Source organism: Pan paniscus, chromosome 13 (genome assembly GCF_029289425.2).
Source record: "Pan paniscus chromosome 13, NHGRI_mPanPan1-v2.0_pri, whole genome shotgun sequence".
In the NCBI taxonomy this organism is placed as follows: domain Eukaryota; kingdom Metazoa; phylum Chordata; class Mammalia; order Primates; family Hominidae; genus Pan; species Pan paniscus.
The window spans coordinates 54834986-54854020 of record NC_073262.2 but is presented as its reverse complement, the minus strand read 5'-3'; the positions used below and the strand labels follow the sequence as shown (position 1 = coordinate 54854020).

The following is a 19035-nucleotide window of genomic DNA, read 5'->3' as shown; positions in this document are numbered from 1 at the left end:
CTTTTTCTATAAATTGCCTGCTCATTACTTTTATTATTCTGTTGGGTTACTTTTTTAAAATTGATGGCAGGGTGCAGTGACTCACACCTGCAATCCAAACACTTGGTGGATTGCTTGATCTCAGGAGTTCGAGATCAGTCAGGGCAACATGATGAAACCCCATCTCTACAAAAAATACAAAAATTAGCTGAGCATGGTGGCGTGCACCTGTAGTCCGAGCTACTCGGGAGATGGAGGTGGGAGGATGGCTTGAGCTAGGGAGGTTGAGGCTGCAGTGAGCCATGATTGCGTCACTGCACTCCAGCCTGGGTGACAGAGCCAGATCCTGTCTCCCAAACAAAACAAAAAAACGAAACCAAAAACCAACACCAAAAAATAAAACAAAATTGATTTTTAGAGTTCCAGATACATTTCTTACTAATCTTTAGTTGGGTATGTATGTTACAAATCTGTATTCTAGTTCTGTTTGTTTCTGGTGTCTTTTATTGTAAAGAAAATGTGGGTTTTCATTTAGTGATATTTGTCATTCTCCCTTAATTTTATTTTTCTTAAGAAAGGCTTCAGGGCTGAGTGTGGTGGCTCACACCTGTAGTAAAGAAAAGAAACCATTCTCCACCCTGAGGTTATACAGATATTTTCATATTTTCTTCTGCAAGTTTTACTAAATTTTGATTTTCACATTTAGGTCTTTGATCCACCAGGAATTAATTTTTGTATAAGGTCTGCGGAGGAATTGAATTGGATAACCAGTTGACAATAGACAATAATCAATTGTCTAATCACTATGGATTGAATTGTCTGTTTTTTCCCCACTGTTTTATAATTGTCTTAGCTATTTTGGGCATTTCAAATGGATTATATGACAGATTGGTTAAAATCATTATACAAGGGAATTTCTTGTAGGTTTTTAGGATGTAAGAGAAAAGACATTATAATTTTATTTTTGTTTCACATCAGCTGATATTGATGGTTTAAAATATATTTTTATTCCTTAATAACATTTAATGATAAGCTTATGTATAATTTGTAAGTAAGTCAAGAAGAGAATGATTTTCTGCCAGTGAATATACAACATAATACTATAGCAGTGTAGTTAGGTGGATGTGTCTCTAGCATGGCTTTTGTTTAAATAAAGGACCTCAGAGGTGTTGCGTGTAATAGGCCTTGTGGCTGGGCGTGGTGGCTCATGCCTATAATCCCAGCACTTTGGGAGGTCGAGGTGGGCGGATTACAAGGTCAGGAGTTCAAGACCAGCCTGACCAACATGGTGACACCCCATCTTTACTAAAAATACAAAAATTAGCTGGACATGTGGTGCATGCCTGTAATCCCAGCTACTCGGGAGGCTGAGGCAGGAGAATCACTTGAACCCGGGAGGCAGAGGTTGCAGTGAGCCAAGATCGCGCCACTGCACTCCAGCCTGGACGACAGAGCGAGACTCCATCTCAAAAGAAAAAAAAAATAGGCCTTGTATATAAGTATGTAGGGTAGGATATCAAACTCTGGTTACTTGACAAGTGATGGTTCTAACCACCTATTACCCAGGTATCAAAATGAAACTTAAGGATATATCATTTCTTTATCTCTTGTTATTTTTTTCCTCCTTGGTTGTCTATTGTCCTTTAATCTGACCACTTTTCTTCTCCCCTTCCTTGATTTTTCATTTTGTCTTAAGTTAAAAAGCTTTTATTTTATTTTATTTTTTCTTCTTTTTTGAGACACAGCCTCACTCAGTCGCCCAGGCTGAAGTGCAGTGGTACAATCTCAGCTCACTGCAGCCTCTGTCTCCTGGGTTCAAGCAATTCTCCTACCTCAGCCTCCTGAGTAGCTGGGATTACAGGCACCCACCACCATGCCTGGCTAATTTTTAATTATTTATTTATTTTTTTTTTTTTCTAGAAATGAGGTTTCACCATGTTGTCCAGGCTGGTCTTGGACTCCTGACCTCAAGTGATTCTCCTGCCTCGGCCTCCCAAAGTGCTGGGATTATAGGAGTGAGCCACCATGCCTGGCCTAAGTTACAAAGTTTTTAAAAGTGTTTTTGCTTACAGTCTTTTTCCTGTTATAAAAATATCAGCTAATTGGCAATATTTGTCCAACACCATGGGTGAGAAGGATATTAGTTCCTGAGGCATTTTGGTATTGTTGAAACATTCTTTTCCCTCATCCTTTGTTTTTCAGGATTAAGTTTCACATTGACTTATTGGCATCTGCTATCTTTTTTGGTGTAGTAAGTGTTGCTCACAGCTTTTAGACTTCCTTTAGCGTTATTTTCTTAATGGGTCTGTGGCTGCTATGCTTAAAGGACAAGCACTTCTCTGTCCCTATAGCACCTTGTGGAACATTTACAGTTCTTCACCATGGAGACCTGTTATGGCGATCTCTGTTGCATTCAGGGAGGCCTTTCTTTAGTTTCCTCCAGTTAAGAAATGTTGAAAATGAAGTGTCTTGTGAAGTAGTTCCAGTTCTTACTGACTTTTAATGCAAGCTCAGAACTGTGTTTAATCTCATATTTTAAAAAAGCATGAAGGGAAATGATGAAGGATTTAAAATTTTTTATTATGTACAGTCTCCCTCATATTTAGTGTAATTTTTAAATGATAGCAGTTGGATGAAAAATCTGTTATTCAGTGAAATTGTTATTGTATCTGAAAACTCGCAAACTATTTTCTTGGTCGGTAAACGTACCCTTAGTAAGCACTTGCTTATTTTCATTTGCAATATGAGAATTGTAGTGACTCAGAATTTTACTTCTCATTTGTACTAAAAGTTTTTTTTATTCTTATCTGGAGCAGCAGCTTTTACTTTCATTTGTCATGGGATGAATTATCTTAACCTTCTCTTCTAAAAAAAGATCTGCTTAAAGAAATCTAGCATGTGCAGTGTTTTGGTTTGTCCCCAGCAGTACTAAGTCCTTGAGGTGGAGGGTTGAAGGGGAAGAACTTTTTTTTTTCAAACATTAATACCTTATTAGGTTCCGTTAAGTTACCTGATAATGAATAAACCTTTATATTTAATGGAGAGATTGAACCTAAGAAGGTCATTGTGGCAGATATCTGGGAATGGCCATTGTCCCCTGAAAATTATTGACATTCTGAAGTGGCCACCTGCTTATAGGTGTTAAGAATAGGCTGTGTATATATGTATGTAGGGTAGGATATCAAACTCTGGTTACTTGACAACTATCAGTTCTAACCATCTATCACCCAGATATCAAAATAAAACTTAAGGATATATCATTTCTTTATCTCTTGTTATTTTTTTCCTACTTGGTTGTTTTTTGTCTCTGAATCTGACCACTTCTCTTCTTCCCCTGCCTTGATTTTTCATTTTGTCATATTACTCCAGTTTTATGTCAGAAATTTGTCAGTACATGATGATATAGTCTTAAAATTTTTAGCTATTCTAGTGGATATGTCATTGTGGGCTTTGTCGTTGTTGTTGTTGTTTTTGAGACAGAGCCTTGCTCTGTCCCCCAGCCTGGAATGCAGTGGCGTGATCTGGGCTCACTGCACCCTCCACCTCCCAGGTTCAATCTGGGACTACAGATGTGCACCACCATGCCTGGCTAGTTTTTGTATTTTCAGTAGAGACAGAGTTTCGCTGTGTTGGCCAGGCTGGTCTGCAACTCCTGGCCTTATGTGATCCGCCCGCCTTGACCTCCCGAAGTGCTGGAATTACAGGCATAAGCCACTGTGCCCGGCCTTCATTGTAGTTTTAATATGCATTTACTTGATAACTCTTGATTTTGGGCACGTTTAAATATATTTATTTGCTAAATGAATGTTCTCTTTTTCAAAGTACTACTTGTGTAAATATTTTGTCCATTTTTCTTTTCACTTAATTTTCACAACTCTTTTAAGCACGGCAGCTATTTTAATCTCCATTTGACAGATGAGAACATGGATTTGGGTTTGAGTCAGAATGGAGGTGAACTACTCCAAAGCTTATAAGCTAGTAAGAAAGCTTCAGAGATGGATGTAGGCAAGGCAGGTCCTCGTTGTTTTATTGGTGATGTGTATCCCGCGCCACCCCCCTGAAGCCTGACAGTACTCCACAGGTGCATACAGAGTGTGCGTAATGGTTTTCTCAGTCTGCAGAGGTAATGTAATCATCTGCCTGGCCTGTTTGCTTTTGATTCTCTATCTGTAACTTTTTGGCATGTTAGTGGCTGCCTTGGAGACTTTTTTTTTTTGAGACAGAGTCTCGTTCTGTTGCCCAGGCTGGAGTGCAGTGGCGCTATCTCGGCTCACTGCAACCTCTGCCTCCTGGGTTCAAGCAATTCTCCTGCCACAGCCTCCTGAGGAGTTGGGACTACAGGTGCATGCCACCATGCCCAGATAATTTTTTGTATTTTTTTTTTAATAGAGACGAGGTTTCGCTGTGTTAGCCAGGCTCGTCTTGATCTCCTGACCTCATGATCTGCCCGCCTCGGCCTCCCAAAGTGCTGGGATTACAGGCATGAGCCACCGCGCCTGACCGACTCATTTTTCCTTTATCCCAGCCACTAGAAAATGTCTAGCACATTATGCTTCCTAATAGGCCTATTACAATGGAAATTATAACATGTATGCTTCTGCCCTGTCTCCTGAGTAAGGGTGCATGTAAATGAGTGTGCTCGTTTTGTGGAGTTAGGGGGACGTGGTTCTCACCTAACAGGATTACAGAGGGTATTTTGGAAATAACAGCCAAGAAGAAAGTGAACTTGTAGGAAAATAAAGGCTGGCCCCAGGATTTTTGCCTTTTTAATAGATGGTTTAAAATATTAAAGGACAGTAAAAGGTAATTTTTATGTGTTTTTCCCCCTTCTTTTCGTCCTGGCTCCCCTTATGCTCAATTCTCTCAACTCCTCCTAGTCGCCCCAGAAATGTTGGTGGTGACATGAGAAATGAATAGAATGGCAATGACTGATCTGTATTCCATCAGAGGAAGCAGCTCTTAAATATATTGTATTATTATATGGTTTAGTAAATGGAGTTAATCAGCTGGGCGCAGTGGCTCACACTTTTAATCCCAGCAGTTTGGGAGGCCAAGGTGGGCAGATCACCTGAGGTCGGGAATTTGAGACCAGCCTGACCAACATGGAAAAACCCTGTCCCTACTAAAAATACAAAATTAGCCCGGCGTGGTGGCGCATGCCTGTAATCCCGGCTACTCAAGAGGCTGAGGCAGGAGAGTCGTTTGAACTCGGGAGGCAGAGGTTTGCATTGAGCCAAGATCGTGCCATTGCACTCCAGCCTGGGCAACAAGAGTGAAACTGCATCTCAAAAAAAAAAAAAAAAAAGTTAATCATGACATTCTGCCTGATTCTTTGCTTGTAAACGAGAGTTGAATTTGCATGTTTCCTATTCAGTGTGTTTAAGATATGTATTATCGGGGAACCCACCCCCAATATTTCAACATAGGTTCTATTTTTCCTAAGTGTTGGCCAGTCTGAGAAATAAAGAGAAATAGTACAAAGAGAAGAATTTTACAGCTGGGCCACCAGGTCATTACGGGCCGTAGGTCCGTAATGCCCCACCAGAGCCGCAAAATCAGCAAGTTTTTATTAAGGATTTCAAAAGGGGAGGGGGTGTACGAACAGGGAATAGGTCATAAAGATCACATGCTTCTGAGGCCAATAAAGATAACAAGGCAAAGGGCAAAGCAAAGATCACAAGGCAAAGGGCAGAATTAGAATTACTGATGAGGGCCTATGTTCAGCTGTGCACATATTGTCTTGATAAACATCTTAACAGAAAACAGAGTTCAAGAGCAGAGAACCAGTCTGACCAAAATTTACCAGGCTGGAGTTTCCCAATCCTAGTAAGCCTGAGGGTACTGCAGGAGACCAGGGCGTATTTCAGTCCTTATCTCAACCGCATAAGACACACACTCTCAGAGCGGCCGTTTATAGACCTCTTCCCAGGAATGCAATTCTTTTCCTAGGGTCTTAATATTTAGTATTCCTTGCTAGAAGAAGAATTTAGCAATATCTCTCCTACTTGCACATCTGTTTATAGACTCTCTGCAAGAAGAAAAATATGGCTCTTTTTGCCCTACCCCGCAGGCAGTCAGATCTTATGGTTATCTTCCCTTGTTCCCTAAAATCGCTGTTATTCTGTTCTTTTTTAAGGTGCACCGATTTCATATTGTTCAAACACACGTGTTTTACAATCAGATTTCTTATTATTCAAACACACGTCTTTTACAATCAATTTGTACAGTTAATGCAATCATCACAGGGTCTTGAGTTGACATACATTCTCAGCTTACGAAGATAACAGGATTAAGAAATTAAAGACAGGCATAAGAAATTATAAAAGTATTATTTGGGAACTGATAAATGTCCGTGAAATCTTCATAATTTATGTTCAGAGATTGCAGTAAAGACAGTCATAAGAAATGATAAAAGTATTAATTTTGGGAGCTGATAAATATCCATGAAATCTTCACAATTTATGTTCCTCTGCTATGGCTCCAGCCAGTCCCTCCATTCGTTCTGGGTCCCTGACTTCTTGCAACAATGTATATACATACATAGGGAAACAGAAAAACTATGTTAATTTGGCAATTTTGAACAAAAATTCCTCTCAAGAGGCAGTTTAATATAGTGATTTGAACGTGGAGCACACACCCTGAGCCAGATGGCACAAATTGAAATCTCTATTTTATTGCTTACTAGCTGTATAACCTTGTGCTAGTTATTTAATAATTTTCTGGACCAGGCGCAGTGGCTCATGCCTGTAATCCCAGCACTTTGGGAGGCTGAGGCGGGCAGATCACCTGAGGTCAGGAGGAGTTCGAAACCAGTGTGACCAACATGGTGAAACCTTGTCTCTACTAAAAATACAAAAATTAAAAAAAAAAAAAATTACCCAGGCATGGTGGCATGCGCCTATATCCCAGCTACTTGGGATGCTGAGGCGGGAGAATCACTTGAACCGGGGAGGCGTAGGTTGCAGTGAGCCGAGATCGCGCCACTATACTCCAACCTGGGCAACAGAGTGAGACTGTATCTCAAATTATAATAATCAGAATAATTTTCTGTATCTCAGCTTCCCCATTTATATATTTTTTATTTTTATTTATTTATTTTACATGCAAGGTTGTAAAATAACCCAGCCCAGGCTGGAGTACAGTGGCACAATCATAGCTCACTGTAACCTCAAACTCCTGGGCTCATGTATTCTCCCGCCTCAGCCTTCTGAGTACCTAGAACTATAGGTGTGCATCACCGTACCAGACTACTATTTCAATTTTTTTTTTAAGAGGTGAGGGATCTCACTATGTTGCCCAGGCTGGTCTTGAACTCCTGGACTCTCAAGTGATCCTCCTGCCTTGGCCTCCCAAAGTGCTAGGATTACAGCTGTGAGCCACTGGGCCCAGTCCCCACTTATGGGGATCCTTCATTTGATTGAGGAGTAAGTGATTTAGCTTATGTAAAATGCTCAGGAGTTATTGCTTAATTGCTATTATTGTTTTTAATTAAATTGCTATCTGTCATTCAGTACTCAGAGCTGTAAGTAGGTTTTCATTTTAGAAGGCATGCAGATTGGGCTGGGCACAGTGGTTCACACCTGTAATCCCAGCACTTTGGGAGGCCAAGATGGGTGGATCACCTGAGATCAGGAGTTCTACCCCCAGCCTGGCCAACATGGTGAAATCCCATCTCTACTAAGAATACAGAATTAACCGGGTGTGGTGGCACATGCCTGTAATCCCAGCAACTCCAGAGGCTGAGGCGGGAGAATCGTTTGAACCCAGGAGGCAGAGGTTGCAGTGAGCCGAGATTGTGCCATTTCACTCCAGCCTGGGCAGCTAAGAGTGAAACTCCATCTCAAAAAAAAAAAGAAAAAAAAATGGTATGCAGAATGTATTTTTAAGAACTATGTGTATTGCTGCTTTCCCCAGGGTAAAGATTTGCATCGATAAACATTAACCCAAACAGAACATTAAATGGGGTGGAAAATTAAGTGAGAAAATTTATGGTAAACCTAAGTTTAACTATAAAATGCTAAATAGAGTCATTGTCATTTAAGGGAGAGAAGGAGTAGAATTATTTACAGTCTATCAGGTTGAGGTATTGGGCATTTAAATATTTTAATCTAAATTTCACTACACAAGAATTGTGTAGTCTAGAAACCTAGTAAGTATATATAATGATTTTTTTTTTTTTAATCATTCTTGGGTGTTTCTTGCAGAGGGGGATTTGGCAGGGTCACAGGACAATAGTGGAGGGAAGGTCAGCAGATAAACAAGTGAACAAAGGTCTCTGGTTTTCCTAGGCAGAGGACCCTGCGGCCTTCCGCAGTGTTTGTGTCCCTGGGTACTTGAGATTAGGGAGTGGTGATGACTCTTAACGAGCATGCTGCCTTCAAGCATCTGTTTAACAAAGCACATCTTGCACTGCCCTTAATCCATTCAACCCTGAGTGGACACAGCACATGTTTCAGAGAGCACAGGGTTGGGGGTAAGGTCACAGATCAACAGGATCCCAAGGCAGAAGAATTTTTCTTAGTACAGAACAAAATGAAAAGTCTCCCATGTCTACCTCTTTCTACACAGACACAGCAACCATCTGATTTCTCAATCTTTTCCCCACCGTTCCCCCCTTTCCATTCCACAAAACCGCCACCGTCATCATGGCCCGCTCTCAATGAGCTGTTGGGTACACCTCCCAGACGGGGTGGTGGCTGGGCAGAGGGGCTCCTCACTTCCCATTAGGGGTGGCCGGGCAGAGGCGCCCCCACCTCCCAGATGGGGCGGCTGGCCAGGCGGGGGGCTGACCCCCCCACCTCCCTCCCGGACGGGGCGGCTGGCCGGGCAGAGGGGCTCCTCACTTCCCAGTAGGGGCGGCCAGGCAGAGGCGCCCCTCACCTCCCGGACGGGGTGGCTGGCCGGGTGGGGGGCTGACCCCCCCACCTCCCTCCCAGATGGGGTGGCTGGTCGGGCGGGGGGCTCACCCCCCCCACCTCCCTCCCGGATGGGGCGGCTGGCCGGGTGGGGGGCTGACCCGCCCCCCACCTCCCTCCCGGAGGGGGCGGCTGGCCGGGCAGAGGGGCTCCTCACTTCCCGGTAGGGGCGGCCGGGCAGAGGCGCCCCTCACCTCCCGGACGGGGCGGCTGGCCGGGCGGGTGGCTGACCCCCCCACCTCCCTCCCGGACAGGGCGGCTGGCCGGGCGGGGGGCTGACCCCCACCGCCCTCCCGGACGGGGCGGCTGACCCCCACCGCCCTCCCGGACGGGGCGGCTGGCCTGGCGGGGGCTGACCCCCCACCTCCCTCCCGGACGGGGCGGCTGGCCTGTTGGGGGCTGACCCCCACCTCCTTCCCGGACGGGGTGGCTGCCGGGCGGAGGGGCTCCTCACTTCTCAGACGGGGCGGCTGCCAGGCGGAGGGGCTCCTCACTTCTCAGACGGGGCGGTTGCCAGGCAGAGGGTCTCCTCACTTCTCAGACGGGGCGGCCGGGCAGAGACGCTCCTCACATCCCATATGGGGCGGCAGGGCAGAGGTGCTCCCCACATCTCAGACGATGGGCGGCCAGGCAGAGACGCTCCTCACTTCCTAGATGGGATGGCGGCTGGGCAGAGACACTCCTCACTTTCCAGACTGGGCAGCCAGGCGGAGGGGCTCCTCACATCCCAGATGATGGGCGGCCAGGCAGAGACGCTCCTCACTTCCCAGACGGGGTGGCGGCCGGGCAGAGGCTGCAATCTCGGCACTTTGGGAGGCCAAGGCAGGCGGCTGGGAGGTGGAGGTTGTAGCGAGCCGAGATCACGCCACTGCACTCCAGCCTGGGCACCACTGAGCACTGAGTGAAGGAGCCTCCGTCTGCAATCCCGGCACCTCGGGAGGCCGAGGCTGGCGGATCACTTGCGGTTAGGAGCTGGAGACCAGCCCGGCCAACACAGCGAAACCCCGTCTCCACCAAAAAAATACGAAAACCAGTCAGGCGTGGCAGCGCGCGCCTGCAATCGCAGGCACTGGGCAGGCTGAGGCAGGAGAATCAGGCAGGGAGGTTGCAGTGAGCAGAGATGGCGGCAGTACAGTCCAGCTTTGGCTCGTCATCAGAGGGAGACCGTGGAAAGAGAGAGAGAGGGAGACCGTGGGGAGAGGGAGAGGGAGAGGGAGAGGGAGCAATCCTGTTCTTTTAAAAACGAGGAAAACTTTCAATAACCACACTTTTCCAATGGGAAAAATATGCCCCCAGTGGGTGAGCTCTCCATGCAGGAGGACTCAGAAGTGATCACTCATGAGGGACGCTTAGGAGATGATAGAGGATTAGGCTCTATATAATGATTTTAATAGTCTAAACATATACAATTTATTCATAGACTAGAAAAAAAGTGGCTTTTCTACATTTTTGAAGAATTTAGTTTTTTAATGAATTAGTCCAAAGAAAGAATGTTTCTATCTTTTGTAAAAGCTATCATTGTGGTTTCCTGCAATGTATGCAAATTAATTCTACTCATTTACTTGTTTTTCATTTTCTGGTTTTTTTCTTTTTCCTTTTTCTTTTCTTTTTTTGTTTTAGAGACAAGTGTTTCACCCTGTCACCCAGGGTGTGGGTGGAGTGTAGTGGCTTGATCATAGCTTACTGCAGCTTTAAACTCCTGGGCACAAGGAATCCTCCCACCCCAGCCTCTCAAGTAGTGGGGACTACAGGTGTGCACCACCATGGTGCCCAGCTTCTTGTTTCTGCTTTAGAAAAAAATTATATATATCTGTGTGTGTATATATATATATATGTGTTTTTTTTTGGCTAGCTTTTCTTGGTTCTTATACTGCAATTTTAAGGTGTAGAAGCAATTGAGGTTTTTTTTCCTCCTATTAATAGATAAAAGGCAATTTTTTTCCCTAAGATTGCTATGGTCAGAATGTATCCCCCAAAATTTACGAGTTGGAGACAGTCCCCAATGCAACAGTGTTGGGGGATGGGGACTTTTGGGAAGTGTTTACGTCATGAGAGTACCTCCTTCGTGAATGGATTAATGCTGCAATAAAAAGGGCTTACAGGGGTGGGTTCACTCTCCCTTGTCCTTCTACCTTCTGCCATGTAAGGACACAGTAAGAAGGCCCTGACCAGTTGCCAGTGCTTTGATCTTCGATTTTCCAGCCTCCAGAACTGTGAGAAATAAATTTCTGTTCTTTACGAACTACCCAGTTTCAGGTATTCTGTTAAATAGCAGTGTAAAACAGACTAAGACAAAGTTCTAAATTGCTTTAGTCATGTCCAAAGGTATTAATATGTAATATCTTAATCATAATACATTTTTATGTTGCCTTCTGTTTACTCTAAATTATCCACATGTCCTGATTGTTAAGTTTCCACGTGATCAGGTATTACAATTATTATTATTATTTTTTTGAGATGGAGTCTTGCTCTGTCGCCCAGGTTGGAGTGTAGTGATGTAATCTTGGCTCACTGCAACCTCCGCTTCCTAGGTTCAAGTGATTCTCCTGCCTCAGCCTCCTGAGTAGCTGGGACTATAGGCGCCCACCACCACACCCAGCTAATTTTTTGTATTTTTAGTGGAAACGGGGCTTCACCATGTTGGCCAGATGGTCTCGGATCTCTTGACCTCGTGATCCACCCCCCTTGGCTTCCCAAAGTGCTGGGATTACAGGTATAAGCCACCACGCCCAGCCCATTTAATGACTTTTTAAATTGAGATATTGTACTTTTCAGTTCAGACATTCCATTTTGATAGTTTTCATTCCTCTGCTGAGCATTCACCAATGTTTGCATTCTTGAAAATATAATAATGTCTCTAAAGTTCTTTCCTGCCAAATCTAACATTTGGGCTATGCTGACATCTATTTTTATTGACTAATCTTGATTTTGGGACACTTGTTTGCTTATTTAGTAATTTTTTATATTATGGTGGACATTGTGATTATTCTTTGTAGGGAGGCTAAATTACATTGTCTTCCTTTAAATGGTGTTGAGTTTTGTTCTGTCAGGTTGTAATATTATTGGGGGGATCTTTTACGTTTTGATAGGCTTGGTTTTATTCTTTGTGAGGGAGGCCTATTTTGGTTTTGAACTAAATTCGAGAGGGCTTTTCCTCCTAAGGTGTGCCCTTTTTGGATTTTCAACTAAATGCATGAAGTGTTCTCTTGCTTTGTTTGGGCAGTGTTAATGAGCCTGCTTGGGCTGCCATAACAATACCATAGACTAGGTAGCTTATGCAACAGAAATTTATTTTCTCACAGTTCTGGGGCCTGCAAGTCCAAGATCAAAGTGCCAGCAGAGGTGCTGTCTGGTGAGAGCTCACCCCTTGGGTTATATACAGCCCCCTTATTGCTGTGCCCTCATATGGCTTTTCCTTGCTGTGTGTACACAAAGAGAGTGCTAGCTCTCTGGTGTATCTTCTTAAAAGGACACTAATCCTATTGCATCAGGGCCCCATCCTTTTGTCCTCATTTAACAACAATTACTTCCTTAGAGGCCTCATCTGCAAATACAGCCACACTGGGGATTACGGCTTCAACATAAGAATTTTGGGAGGAACACAAACATTCCATGCATAATAGGGAGGATGACTCCCAGTGCTGCTTGACCTTTCAGCCCCATAGCAGGTAATCTCTGCTAGACCCTATAGAGACTCATCTCAAGTGTGTTTGTGTAGCCCAGCCTTTGGCCAAGGGCCTCTGGTTAATCACTGTGCTTAGAAACCTGGTCTCCGTCTCTCGCTCTTCTTGGGCTAGTCCTTCTCTACTTGGGCTAGTCCTCCTTGTGCTGGACGGGAAAGTATTCCAAGGCAGAAAGCTGAGGCCATCGTGAGGCTCACTACATATTTCCCTTCCCTCAAAGATCTGGGACCTGCTCTGCCTGCTATTCATTCCCTGAAAACAGTTGCCTCATTGATTTTGGCCTGTTTTATCATTGTTTTTGGTAGGATCGCAAGTCTGGTACTAGATATTCTATCATGTTTGGAAGCAGAAGACTAGTCATGAATTGTTATTTGCAAACATAATAGGAGGAGCTTTAAAGCTTTCTTGCAGCATTCTTATTTTATGTAGTTAAGTTTTTTATTACTGATAGAGCCTATTTTATTAAAAGTTTTATGGGTAGAGCTAGATTCTTTTTAAAGCTGTACTTTGAACATAATGACTGTAAGCGGGGGAGCCTTTTTGTTCCTTGTAGGTAGGTATTGATGGAATTATTCTTTATCATATTGTTAGAATCTTTCTAAGCTATTTCACATTGTATTTGAGGCTCTTTTTATACAGTAATCAAAGCCTGGTGATGAAATGTTATGACTTACACCCACCAAATGCCGGCGATTTAGCATTTAGGCCCCAGGAGGGCTCTTTTAACTTTCTACCTCTCTATGCGTTTGACACAGAATAATGTGATATAGGGCCCCAACATTGGGCAAAGTGACATGCTATAAAAGAATGGTTTCTTAATTATAATATTTAAAATTTTCCAGGGGTTTAAAATACTCCTAAGTGCATAATTTAAATGTTATTTAGCTCCCTTGAAAAACAAAGTCCTTTTTGGCAGGCCATTATGAAGTCTTCAGATTTTATATTTTTAAAAAGAGTAATTGTGAGTCTTATATTTGTAGAGACTAAACTATGCTTGATAGAGTATTCAAATCAGGAATTTCCCATTTTCTATGGAAATTAAATAAACAATAGTCTAATTAGATATTTTAAAAATTGTTGGGCGGCTTTAGAAGGCATGAGATAGGCTTCATATTTAATGTATTACATGACCAGAATTGGAAAAATATCATGAAAAGTTGAGTTCTAGCTGGACTAGGTAGGTTATTAGATGGTCTAAAATCAGATTCACATGATTATGTGTGTGTCTTTGTACTCATACATATCCATACTCATAAAATTTGATAATTGATGATACTGGCTTCTCAAATCAGTGAAGAAAGGATAGATTCTTAAATAATAGAACTGACAAAAAATTCGTAAAAATATTTTTCTGTTCCTGCCTCACACCACGTGTGAGGTTCCAGATATACTAAATGAAGTTCTAAATACATTAAAGATTTACACGTGAAAGGGGAATAATATACAGAAAAGAATGTGGGTAGATATTTAATCTTCAGGTAATTCAAACAGTACGCTAAATGACACTATAAAAAGAAAAATGGTAGATTCTGTTATAGCAAAAACTGCATCATAAACAAATAGGAAAGATTAGCATGAAGCTGTAATATATATGATTTACTTTTCAGACTCAGTATATAAAGTTAGTTACCTATCTAAGAAGCTTTTGAAGCATTGCCTTCCCCACTTACCCTGTCTCCTTGTTGAGACTCCCAAACGGAGAGTTACTTCTCTTCAGTAAACAAGAGGAGAACTAGAACTTCATAAGCTCACTAGTGCTGTTACGTTTTGTTGCCATGTGGTGTTGCTATTGAAGTTTGATCCTATGTAGCCCGTTGAATATTTGTATGCTCAGCAGTGAAGCTTTGGTTGGTCCAGAACTTTGCACACATCAGCCAAACTATGTCCACAGATGGGCATCAGAGTTAAAGCCTTTTTAGTTCGTGTACTCAAAAGCTCTGCTGTTGTTTCCCACCTTACACATTGTACCAGGCTAATGGGATGTGGAGGAGCAACCAACGTCATTCATTCACTCATGAAACAAATATTTATGGATCACCTACTTCGTGCCCTAAATACTGTTTATGTACTAAGAATAATAATAGTGAACAAAACAAACAAAAATTCGTGCCATGATGGTTACATTCATTCTGGGGGTGGAATGCGGTGAAAGGTTGTGGCAAAGACAGATGCTAAACAAAAAAATGCTATGAAACATCTTTAGAAAGGACTATGCACAAAATCCTGCCTTCCTAATTATTTTATATTTAGTCTATGTGAGTCACCAATATGAAAGATACCAATAAGTATAACAAAGAAGACAGATTGAGTACCTAATGGATTTACAACCAGTTTGCTGATAACTTTTCTCTAGCTTGTTTTGGGACTTTGTGGCCACTCTGTATGTAATGGTACATTATGCAGGTACTAAAAATACTGGTATAGACGTATATTTCTGAATGTGGGAAGATGTTTATGAGTAGAAATGCATGTTAAGAACTGATATATTTAGTATGATCACAATGTTAGTGGGGAATATTTTTTCTCTACCCCTGTGGTTTCCTTTGTGAGAAGGGAGTTCCATTAGTGTCACCCTGAGCCTGCCCTTTGTTTTGTTTTGTTTTGTAGAGACAGGGGCTCACTCTGTTGTCCACGTTGGAGTGCAGTGGTGCGATCTTGTCTCACTGCAACCTCGACCTCCCAGGCTCAAGCCATCCTCCTACCTCAGCCTCCCAAGTAGCTGGGACTACAGGCGCGTGCCACCACGCCCAGCTAACTTTTTTGTGTTTTTTGTAGAGACAGGGTTTTACCATGTTGCCCAGGCTGGTCTTGAACTCCTGACTCAACTGATCTGCCCACCTTGGCCTCTCAAATGCTGGGATGATTGGTGTGTGCCACCTCACCTGGTTTGCCCTTGCTTTTTTATTCACTTCGTCTCTGGTGTGATGACACCTGATTGGTAAGTTTGAGAGTAACTGGTCTTACATATGCCCTTCTGTGTAGGACTAGCTAGTCTTTCCACCACCACTGAGTGATTTTTCATTTGCTTCTCCATGGAATAAGTTATGCAGAGCCTTACCCCTGCAGGGAGAGGCCTTCCCCTCTCTAGTGCTAAGGCATGCCTACTTCTGGGGTTCACTATTAACAAATTCATTTGGCTAGTGTATCTAAAGCTTCCGTTAATAACAAAAGTGTTATTTTATTCTGTTTTGTTTCTCGTCTTGTTCATAGCTTAACCAAGGAAGGAGTTGTCTGTTTTTGGGTGCTGCCTTTATACACCTTATACTATTTTATTTAATTTTGCATTAACTTTTATTATTTTTGCGTGTGTGTGTGTGTGTGTGTGTGTGTGTGTGTATGTAATGTCTGGAAGGATATGCATCATAGTTTTAAAAGGGATTGGAAAAAGGATTCGTAGAATTAGGAGGTTTTTCCTTGTCTGTACTTCTAAATTCATGAAATTTATTAGATATGTAGTTCAGAAATAGTTAGGCCTTTTAAGCCTCTAAAACAGTATAGTCTGCTCTGACTTTCCAAAGCAATAGTCTTTTTGGCACAAGGGAAGAAGGTGAAAACCTGAGTAGGTATGTTTTGCCTGCGTAGCATTTGGTGCCTGGATTTAGAACTTTCAGTAGGCAAAAATGTATTACTTTTCTAAAACCCCTGGTTTGTCATTTCATCACATGTCAAAACAATTGCTTTCCATCCATAAGTAGTAGGCAATTTGCATGGCTTTTTAAAGCGAGTTCCAGTATTTAACTGAGGTTAACTGCATTGGTGTGTTTCTCTTTACTCACGAAGTATAGTTGTTTGCTAAGCCTGTTCATTTTTTGGCTTCTTTTGATTATTCCTTGCTATTAAAAAAAAAAAGAAATTACTCTGGATTCCTACCATCTTTCCTGATGATCACTGTGATATTACCTGTCATTCATATGTATATATATGTATGTTTTGCTAGATTATTCTATATTTGAAATTACAAGGTATATATAATAAAGAGGAAAAGACATAAAATGTGATACAGTGTTTCTAAAGTGGTACTTTTTATATCTCCACCTCTCCATACTAGCAGAAAAAATTGTATTCTTTGATATTGAAATTTTTGTAAAAGTTAATAAAGTAAAAATGCTCTATAACTCAATCATTATTTTCTGATCATGCTTTTTAACAGTTTACCTTTAATTAATTTATTTCTCACAATGCAGGTTAATTACTTGTCAGTTTTTACTTTGATCATGTAATATTTCAGACCACAAAAAAAGATATTGAAAATATTTTCTAGATACATACTGCACAACTTAATAAACCTTTATAAATACAATGAAGCCCCTGTCTTCTTTTGAACCCCCCTCAAGTTTGATGTTTATCATTCTCCTGCATTCTAATATTTTTACTACCTGTGTATATATCCCTAAAGAATATGGTGTATTTTTTGGATGTTGTGAAACTTCAGGTGAAACATTCACATATTGCTGGTGGGAATGTACCATAGTATAGTTCCTTTGGGAAACTGCCCATTCCTAAAAAAATTAAACTTAGAGTTACCATATGACGCAGGATTTCTACTCCTAGATATACACCAAAGGACAATGAAGGCGTAATGTCCACACAGAGACTTGTACATGAATGTTCATCGCATCAGTGCATTATTTATATTAGCCAAAAAGTTTTTTTGTTGTTGTTTTTTTTTGAGACAGAGTCTCACTCTGTCACCCAGGCTGGAGTGCAGTGGCGCGATCTTGGCTCACTGCAAGCTCTGCCTCCCGGGTTCACGCCATTCTCCTGCTTCAGCCTTCCGAGTAGCTGGGACTACAGGCGCCTGCCACCACACCCGGCTAATTTTTTGTATTTTCAGTAGTGATGGGGTTTCACCGTGTTAGCCAGGATAGTCTTGATCTCCTGACCTCGTGATCTGCCCACCTCGGCCTCCCAAAGTGCTGGATTACAGGTGTGAGCCACCGCTCCTGGCCCAAAAACATTTTTAAAAATCCAAATGTTGACTGGGCATGATGGCTCAAACTTGTAATCTCAGCACTTTGGGAGGCCGAGGTGGGCAGATCATTTGAGCCCAGCAGTTTGAGACGAACCTGGGCAACATGGCAAAACCCTGTCTCCACAAAAAATACAAAACTTAGTTGGACGTGATGGTGCACACCTGTAGTCCTAGCTACTCGGGAAGCTGAGGTGGGAGGATCACGTGAGCCCCGGGAGATAAAGGCTGCAGTGAGTTGTGATCACACCACTGCACACCAGCCTGGGCAACAGAATGAGACCCTGTCTCAGTAAGCCAACCAACCAACCAACCAACCCAGATGTTCATGAACTGGTGAATGAATAAATGTGGTATATCTATACAATGGAATATTATTTAGCCATAAGAAGAAATGAAGTACTGGTACATGCTACAACGTGGATGACCCTTGCAAACATTATGCCAAATAACAGAAGCCAGTCAGAAAAGAACATATATTGTGTGGTTCTATTTATATGAAAAATCCGGAATAGGTAAATCTTTGGAGACAGAAAGTAGACAAGTGGTTGCCTAGGGCTGGGAATATGTGGGGAGAATGAACAGTGACTGCCAATGGATATGGATTTCTTTTGGAAGTGATTAAATGTTCTCAAATTAGATACTGGTGTTAGTTGTACAACTCTATGAATATAGTCAAAACATTGAATTGTACATTTTAAATGTGTAAATTGTATTGATACATGAATTATAGCAATAAAGCTGTCTTAAAAAACTCATGTAGCTGGGTGCGGTGGCTTATGTCTGTAATCAGTCCCAGCACTTTGGGAGGCTGAGGTGGGCGGATCACAAGGTCAGGAGTTTGAGACCAGCCTGACCAATATGGTGAAACCCCATCTCTACTAAAAATACAAAAATTAGCCGAGTGTGGTGGCAGGCGCCTGTAGTCTCAGCTACTCAGGCGGCTGAGGCAGGAGAATTGCTTGAACCTGGGAGGCGGAGGTTGCAGTGAGCTGAGATCGTGCCATTGCACTCCAGCCAGCCTGGGCAACAGAGCAAGACTCTGTCAAAAAAAAAAAAAAAAAAAAAAAGAACTCATGTAAATATTATAAATTCTTCTGCTGTTAGCTTTTTTGACTCAGCGTTATAAGCCCAAGCAAATCATATTTTGAGATTCATAAATTTTTGTTCATTTAATTTTGTATTCCTCATTTCATATTTCATTGTATGAATTTATTAATCAATTTTCCTTTTTGCTATTGAAAACAGTACTTCAGGCTGGGTGCAGTGGCCTGTAATCCCAACATTTGGGAGCCAAGGAGGATTCCATGAGCCCAGGAGTTCAAGACCAGCCTGGGCAACATAGTGAGACCCCTTATCTATTAAAAAAATTTACAAAATCAATGCTTTATTGGACAGTTTAGTGCATATTTACTTGTATGATATACTTTCTAATTTTTTTAAGAGGTAGAGTCTCACCCTGTCATCCAGGCTGGAGTGCGGTAGCATG

At 42.2% G+C, this 19035-nt stretch overlaps 1 protein-coding gene across 3 annotated transcripts in view; it reads left to right on the top strand.

Moving 5' to 3' along the window:
• STAM2 (signal transducing adaptor molecule 2) overlaps window positions 1-19035 on the top strand; it is a 59338-nt gene that overhangs the window by 6273 nt on the left and 34030 nt on the right. The window contains exon 2 of one of the 3 annotated variants that reach the window (XM_034954284.3): window positions 15353-15515. The exons of the other annotated variants lie outside the window; for them this stretch is intronic. The gene's annotated coding sequence lies outside the window, so the exon portion shown is untranslated. The remainder of the gene's footprint in view (window positions 1-15352; window positions 15516-19035) is intronic. 3 annotated transcript variants of the gene reach the window in all.